We start from the raw sequence: 8,472 nt of genomic DNA on the forward strand, positions 1-8,472 counted from the left end.
TAGTGACAACTCATTAAGACATATATACCAGTAATGTGGAGGTCAAGATATATCAAATAACTAAAGGAAAATCCAAAACCCTTAGAACCCTCTGCAAACTTCTGAGAGGAAGCGTCGCCTCTCACATGCTTTGAGGAAGCTTTGGCTACATTTTTGCTGAGCTGTAATACTGGTAAAGCCTGTTTCAAAACCCAAGAGTCCACCCTCAAAATTAAGAGAAGCATGTAAACAGCAGGCTGTCAGGTCCATTTCATCACATTTCCAAGAAAGGTGGGTCATAAAATTTTAAATATTTATTATCAAATTTCTTTCTTTTTTTGTTAATCCTTACTCGAGGATATTTATTCCATTGATTTTTTTTTTTTTTCTTTAAGAAAGAGAATGGCGCCGAAACCGGTTTGGCTCAGTGGATAGAGCGTTGGCCTGCGGACTGAAGGGTCCCGGGTTCGGTTCCGGTCAAGGGCATGTACCTGGGTTGCAGGCGCATCCCCAGTGGGGAGTGTGCAGGAGGCAGCTGATCGATGTTTCTCTCTCATCAATGTTTCTGACTCTCTATCTCTCTCCTTTCCTCTCTGTAAAAAATCAATAAAATATATTTTAAAAAAGAAAGAAAGAAAGAAAGAGAATGGAAGGGAAGGGGAGAGACAGAGAGAGAGAAACATCGATGTGAGAGGGACACATCAACTGGTTGCCTTCTGCACAAGCCCCAACCTTGCTGGGAATGGAGCCTGCAACATAGGTGTGCACCCTTGACTGGAATCAAACCCAAGACCCCTCAGTCCCCAGGCCGATGCTCTAATCACTGAGAAAACTGGCTAGGGCTATTACCAAATTTCAAACAAGATTACTACCAATGACTGTGTTAACCTAAAAGGAACTTTCTGGAACACACACAAAAATTACCCGGTTAGTTAAAATTTTTTTATTTTATAGAGAGGAAGGGAATGAGAGAGAGAGACAGAGAGAGAGAAACATTGATGTGAGAAACATCAATTGGTTGCCTCCCGCAAGTGCCCTGACTGGGGATCAAGCCTGCAACCTGGGCTTGTGCCCTGACTGGGAGGTTTCAAAAAGAAATAAACCTCCATAGAATTATGGAATATGCAATTTTAAATAACTCATATAATATCTAGAAAAAGAAAAATAACTTGGTAAGTGTTACCTATTATTATCATTACTATTATTATGATGTTTTGAAATGATGGAACAGAAACTTACTCAGAGAGAGGCTTTAATAAGTCACTTTCCATCAGAACCCAAGTTAGCCTATCACAACCTTGAATAGTTAGATATTAAAAGGCATTTTGTCTTAAAGGAATCAAAGATTCCTTGGGTTCGCCCTAGCTGATCTGGCTCAATGGATAGAACATCAGCGGGTTCAATTCTGGTCAAGGGCATGTACCTAGGTTACAGGCTCTATCCCTGGTCCCGGTCGGGGCATGTGCAGGAGGCAACCAATTGATGTGTCTCTCTCACATCGATGTTTCTTTCTCTCTCTCTCTCTCTCTCTCTCTCTCTCTCTCTCCCTCCCTCCCTCCCTCCCTCCCTCCCTCTAAAAAGCAATGGAAAAATATCCTTGGGTGATATTTAACAACAACAACAAAAAAAAAGATTCCTTGGGTTCTAAAGGAGGTGGTAAAAATGAAATAAATTTTCAAAAAGAATTCATCTATTCTTTCCTAAGTTTTTCTGATACAGAAATCAGTATTTATAAACATTTTGCAAGTCTTTAAGTGCTATGACTTTTAGACCTGATTTTTTTTGTGAAGTAGTCAAGATTTATAAATAATGGAAGTAAACTCAAGAGATGGGTCACACAGCCCTATATTAGAAAGTGAAAGCACAGTTCAAAGTGGGTTGAAAATAGATTAATTTAGCTTCCGTTCTAAAAACTTTAAAAATACATGTATTTGCATAAAAGATTGCTTGGGAAGATAATTTTACTCTGATCCTAAAAAAAGGCTAATATCCCTCGACTAATTTTTTTGTCTCTAATAGAAAAAGAACAATTTAATCCTTTTAAAGACTCAGAGAAAACATACTGAAAACAAATTAATAAGGAAAAAGAACTGAACATGTTTGACAACATGCCTTCCACTAGTCTGCAGCGTGGGTGTACCAGCATTGCCTGGGAGCAAGACCAAGCAGGCACCTGCAGGACAGTCATCTTAGATTAATGAGCAGACATCTTGCCTGTTTTCACGGTACAACAGTATGCTTGAAGCCTTACATGTAAAAAATGGCTTACAAAAAAGGTATACACGTCGAAGTTTCATATTCAAACTTAAAAAAAAAAAAAAGACATTAGAGAGACCACTAAAAAAAAACACGTAATTTTTTTTTTAAAATATATTTTATTGATTTTTTTACAGAGAGAAAGGGAGAGAGATAGAGTTAGAAACATCGATGAGAGAGAAACATCGATCAGCTGCCTCCTGCACACCCCCACTGGGGATGTGCCCGCAGCCCAGGCACATGCCCCTGACCGGAATCGAACCTGGGACCCCTCAGTCCGCAGGCCGACGCTCTATCCACTGAGCCAAACCGGTTTCGGCAAAACACGTAATTTTTTAAAAACATTTGCTCAACCATTCATTCATATATATTAAATAAGAGAACTTGAAGTATCAACAGATATTCACCACTTCCTTTGACCACTGCATTGCAGAGTTCAACACACGGTTTCAGCTTAGGAACAATGAAAAACTGCCCTTCTGAAAATGTTTTTACAAAGTCTGAATACATAGTAAAACATTCTGAAAAATCAGAGGTATGCATAAAGAAGGAAATTTTAATTACCTATAATTTTAAAAAACAGAAATCAAACAGTTTTGTACCTAAAGCTTCTTCTAAAATGTATACATGATACAGAAATTAGTGGTTTCCAGTTCTTTTACAAATGAAAACATTTTTATTAGGATTACTTAAAGAGCTAAACCACAAATAATTCTATGCAGACACAAGCTAGGCAGTTCAAATGTAAAAAAATACTGAAATCCTTCTTGCCTAAGAAAACATTAACTCTAGGGAAGAAAACAGAAAGTTGAAAAGGGAGGGGAAAAAAATTTCACCATTTGAGAAAATTTTTTTCAAGTACTGGTCTTTCCAAAACAAGTAAGAAGGGTTCCACCTATATCAAGCTTTTACCAAAATAATAATAATATTATTTAAAAACCATACTTTACCTTAGAGAATCCTAGTATAATGTAACCGACTGTTCCCAATACACTCACTCCTAAAAAAATTTAAACATCAAATGAAATGTCTTACCATTTCCACTTTCCCTCTTAAATTTTCTACAAATATTAGGGGTAATTTTTCCAAATAAAACTAATTTAAATTGAAGCACATTTAAAGAGTGATAAATGTTGTATTGTGAACTGAACCAAGAATGAAGTTAATATATATTGCTGCAATTTCCAGGAAGACATTATCGGCCGCATCACCCCTGTAAGGTGGTAAGCGCCGTGTGCCATCACTGGAAAGCAGCTCACAAACTCAGTGGCGCCAACTGAGCGAAGTGGGAAGTGGTGGCATTGTCATAGAGGCCAAGAAGGCACCAGAAGAGTGGGGATTGTTTTAAAGTCAGGGATGTGGTACCAAAGTGGAAAAGAGTGAAAGTAGTTTGAGAGCTGGAACGCCCAAAGATAACTAGCAATTACTGAGTGAAAGCCATGTTGTTGATGTTTTCCACATATTATTATTAGATTTAATCCTATGTGATAAGTATCACCTCCATTTTACAGATGAGAAACCAGGTTTAGAAAAGTCACATAATTTACTGCCTAAACATTCAGCTATTATGCAGCAGAGAAGGAATTCAAAGCTAGATTTGTTTGCTCTCTGGTTCTTCTCCAGTATATTGACTTCAGATTCTGTGTGAGCAATTTCACTGTGTGTGTGTGGGGGGGGGGGGGGGGGCGTGAAAGGGAGGAAGAGAGGGAAAGAGAAAGAAAAGACTTGGATGATCTCCTATTTAACCTACAAAACTGACCTTGTCTTTCTTTGTTCAAGTATTCCCTTCACCTGGGGCCCTTCTCCAATATCCCTGTAGCCAATTACATCTATGATTTAAGGTCCAGTTCGAATGCCCTCTCCTATACACATCCATTCCCTGATCACCCATTCCCCCCTTTATTAGAAGTACCTCCAATTTAAATTTTCTTGACCCTTTATACTGGCATGTCTACTAACAACTCATGACTTTGAGAGTGTTTTAAAATCATCACTCCACAGATTACTTATTAATTACAAAAGAAAAAGGAGTCCTTTTACAATATAAATCTAGTAGACATTATACAAATTTACATCAATAATGAAACTGACATCTCATGCCTCTATGTGATACATTAAAAGAGAGAGACCTAAAATCACCTATGTAGCATCCCAGCCCCAAATGTTTAACACGGATCTGAACACGAAGATCAGCCGAATCAAATTGAGGGGGATCTTACAAAAAAAACTGGTCTGGATGCATACTATCATGAGAGACCCAAAAGAAGCTGAAAAAATATTTTATATACAAGCAGGCAACTAAATACAAGATCCTGAATTGAATCTTGGGTCAAAAACAAAAACTGGCCTGGCCAGTGTGGCTCAGTGGTTGAGCATTGACTTATGAACCAGGAGGTCACAGTTCAATTCCCAGGTCAGGGCACATGCTGGGGTTGCAGGTTGGATCCCCAGTGTGGGGCGTGCAGGAGGCAGGTGGTCAATGATTCTCTCTCATCTTTGATGTTTCCCCAAAACAAAGCCATGGCCTATATGGCTCAGTTGGTTAGGCATCGTCCTGTGCACGGAAAGTTTGCTGGTTCCATTCCAGTCAGGAACATGCCCAGGTATGTGGGCTCCCTGCCTCCATGTGCAGGAGGCAGCAATCAATGTTCTGCTCTCACCTGGATGTTTCTCTTTCTCTCTCCCTTCCTCTCTCTAAAAATCTATTTTAAAAAAATAAAAAAAATAAAAAAAATCTATTTTAAAAATCTATTTTTAAATCAATGAATTGTTTTAATTAATTAATTAATTAATTATATTAAATAATACAGATATAAAATTTTAAAGTTCAAATTCAACCCAGCATACCTACGTAATACTATTTACAAAATTTAAAAAATGGGTTTGTTTTAGCCCGGCCGGCATGGCTCAGTGGTTGAGTGTCAACCTATGAAACAGGATGTCATGGTTCAATTCCAGGTCCAGGAGCTGCTGGGTTGCGGGTTTCGAGCTCCATCCCTAGGAGGGGGTGTACAGGAGGCAGCGATCAATGATTCTCTCTCATCATTGATGTTTCAATCTCTCTCTCTCCCACTCCCTTCCTCTCTGGCATGAAATTATATATACATATGTATGTAAAATGGAGGTGCTTTATTCCTAGAAATAAAAAGCCTAGCATTATAAATTAACTTATTCATTTACTGACTCAGCAAATATTTCATGAGTACTTATTATGTACCAGCCACTATTCCAGCTCAGTGGTGAAGACAAAGTTCCTATTCTCACAGAGCTGACAGTTGAACGGGGAGACAAAGACTAAAATACTGACTAAATATACAAATTATATGTTACCAAATAGACAGATGCTATAAATAAAATATAGGGACAAGAGACAAAGAATGACAAGAGGACAGTGTAAGGACACAGAAAATACCAGGCAAAACCTCTCCAAGGCAGTGATTTATAATATGGCGTGTGCAACATAAACTATTTCAGAACCAACATTTGTCTCATCAAATACTCTTCCTCAACTTTCCATTCTCCTCCCCCTTGATTTTTTCCACAAAAAGTTTGCTGCGGTGGTTTTCCATCACTGCTATTACTGTGGGGGTGAGGAAAGGTCTCACACCAGATGTTGACAGGTGCTTTACAAACAGGTGCACATTTCCAGTCACACATATTGTGGGGGGAAAAATGTTCAGTGATTTGTCAGTGAGAAGTCTGATGCCAAAATGAAGAACTGCAAAAATTTTACATGGAATTTCAAAATAAATGATTTTCCAACTCTCCAATTCTATAATCTGCACGTTTACTTTCTACCACATATGAAAAGAAGGTAATAGCAATAGGAAAATATATCTGAAGAGAGTTCCTGAGGCTTTTCACTTCAGGACAATTCTTTAAAAGCCACACTATTCATATGATTTAAAGAAAACTAGCACACACTAAAACTTCCTATCACAGGCTTACACAAGGGCTTGGAGGGCTTCATCGCTTGGAACTAGGAGGTGCAATAATATGAACATTTCAAAGCCAAAGCATTCAATACCCTTTCTTCCTCATATTATTCTGCTGACTCCCCAGTGCCCTGAATGAAATATCTGTGGTCTATTCTATTCTTTCAAACTATTACTCTGGTCTCAGCCAACCAAGTCTTTTCTTTTACTTCCCTCATTACAAAATTCCCTCTTTCACCTACATTTATCACCCTGTCTGCTTGTCTTCTTTCTCATTCAATGACTCAAATATCCTTCCAGGCAGATTTATATATCCCCCAAAATGTATTTCTATTTCAGGAATACATGTACACCCTGATATAGTAATATATGTGCAATTTTATCACCACATAAAGTAACAAGATCTAACAGTGAGTCTAGCAATACCATACATTTGAAGAAATTATCAGCATAAGTGATATTTTGAGATATCTGCAACATTTGTAAGCATTATACAATAATATCCATAATTTTTATTGTGACAAAGTCGCAGACATTGTTAATGCTACTGTGGTTTGTCACCTACATGCAAAATTGAAGGAAATAATAAATTACAGTTATCCTCATTCTAGTTCAAAGACCCCCCCCCCCCAACAGCCCCACCCCCGTCAGTTCTATTCACCAACCAACCAGTGAATCTCAGGTTAAAAACCCTTTCTAGTTCAAATCTTTGCTCCAACTGATTTTTGTCACCCATTTTAAACTAAAAACACTGAAATCTCCTTTGACCTAGCTCTCATCTGAACAAATCACCCTACTTCCCTGTTTTTAGGCAGATTTATTCACAGAGCCCTGTTCATTTCTACGGTTTGCCTCGCCGGCACCCGCTTGAATTTTGCCAGTCAGTTAAAGGTGAGAGGGAAGGAAAGGCGGTGGAAGCAACCGACAGTCCCTCACTCCCTTCCCTCCAACAGCAAATGGAAAGATACCTCGGACGGTGTGTGTTTTTGGCAAGTGGGCTGCCCGCCAGATGGGCGAGTCCCGCTTGTCAAGAGTCCCCGGAGCACGACGTCTTCCCCGGCGGCACTCAGGAGACATTCCATCTCACTCTCGCCTCCTCGACTCGGCTCCCTACCTGCTCCGCCTCGCATCCCATCCCCCACGCGACCCTCCCCTCCGCTCCCCGCCCCAGGCCGCCCCGGCCCCGGGGCCGCCACGCCGCAGCACCTCTCCCCCCGGCCTCACAGTGACTCTCCCCGCCCCCACTTCCCTTGACACTGGAGGGAAGGGCCCCGGGGTCAGCTGAACCCCTCGGCCCGGCCGTCAGGCGCAGGCTGCGGCCCAAGGCCGGGGCAGCCCGGTCACTAGACAGGGAGTCGTGCACTCGGCGCGGGTTCACTGAGGACTGGCACTCACCAAAGAGGATCATGCGGAGAAAGGAACCGAGGTCTCCGCCCGATCGCCGCCCGGCCTCGGAGCAGTCGCCCTCTCTACGAACTGCCACCACCGCCGCCGTCGCCGCCACTCGCTAGCTGGCTTCCCTGCGTCCTGCGGTGGCGCTGCCGCCAGGCCATCGCGCGTGCGCGGCGCCGCGGGGCCCCCTGGGACTGGTAGTTCCCGCGGGCGGCCAGCGGCGCCCCTTCCGCTCTAGCCTGCCCAGTCGGCTACGGGCTCGAGTGGTCCGGGACGACCGCGGTGCCGCCGAGCGCCTTCCGGGAAATGGTTCTTCACCCAGCACGGGCTCTCGCTTCCGCTTACCGTACTGCTGAGAAATCCGCAAGTATTAGCATAAAGTGAAATAATTCAGAGCGCAACCGTCACTTGCCCGGGATACAGCATTCCAAACAGAAACTCCCGCCCGCGTTAGTAGCATCTGGACTTTTAAACCTGATTTCCCACTCCTCCTTTTATCAAATTTTACTTATTGTAGACTTGACCATACAGTTGTTAAGTTGATTGACAATTTATCTATTCAGTAATGTTTTTATTTACAAAAACAATTCAGATATTCAACTGAACAGTCATAGAAACCTCAGAGTTGGAAGACACCTTAAAGGTCATTGGTCCAACTCCCGCCCGGACAGGAATTCTCTCTCTTCCACATTCCAGCCAGACGGCCATCCAACTTCGATTTCCACAGTTCAAATATCAGGGAGTTCACTACCTTTCAGTAAGGCAGCCCGCCCGCCCCCTTGTCGGACAGCTCTGATGTTAGAACGTTCTGCCACCTGCTGAACTGAAATCATCAGCTTCCCTTGTCCTGCCTCCCGCTGCTAGTAGTTATGCTGCTTGGAGCAATATAGAATGTTTCCCACTTGACAGC

At 41.8% G+C, this 8,472-nt stretch overlaps 1 protein-coding gene across 14 annotated transcripts in view; it reads right to left on the bottom strand.

Moving 5' to 3' along the window:
• Positions 1–7,755, bottom strand: part of GAPVD1 (GTPase activating protein and VPS9 domains 1) — a 58,590-nt gene extending 50,835 nt beyond the window's left edge. For 3 of the 14 annotated variants that reach the window (XM_036329650.1, XM_036329656.1, XM_036329654.1), the window contains exon 1: positions 7,566–7,755. The gene's annotated coding sequence lies outside the window, so the exon portion shown is untranslated. The remainder of the gene's footprint in view (positions 1–7,565) is intronic. The other 11 variants (XM_036329652.1, XM_036329655.1, XM_036329651.1 and 8 more) reach the window with 6 other exon arrangements.
• Positions 7,756–8,472: the final 717 nt, after the last annotated feature.

The sequence above is a fragment of the Myotis myotis genome, unplaced genomic scaffold (assembly GCF_014108235.1).
Source record: "Myotis myotis isolate mMyoMyo1 unplaced genomic scaffold, mMyoMyo1.p scaffold_m19_p_12, whole genome shotgun sequence".
In the NCBI taxonomy this organism is placed as follows: Eukaryota; Metazoa; Chordata; class Mammalia; order Chiroptera; family Vespertilionidae; genus Myotis; species Myotis myotis.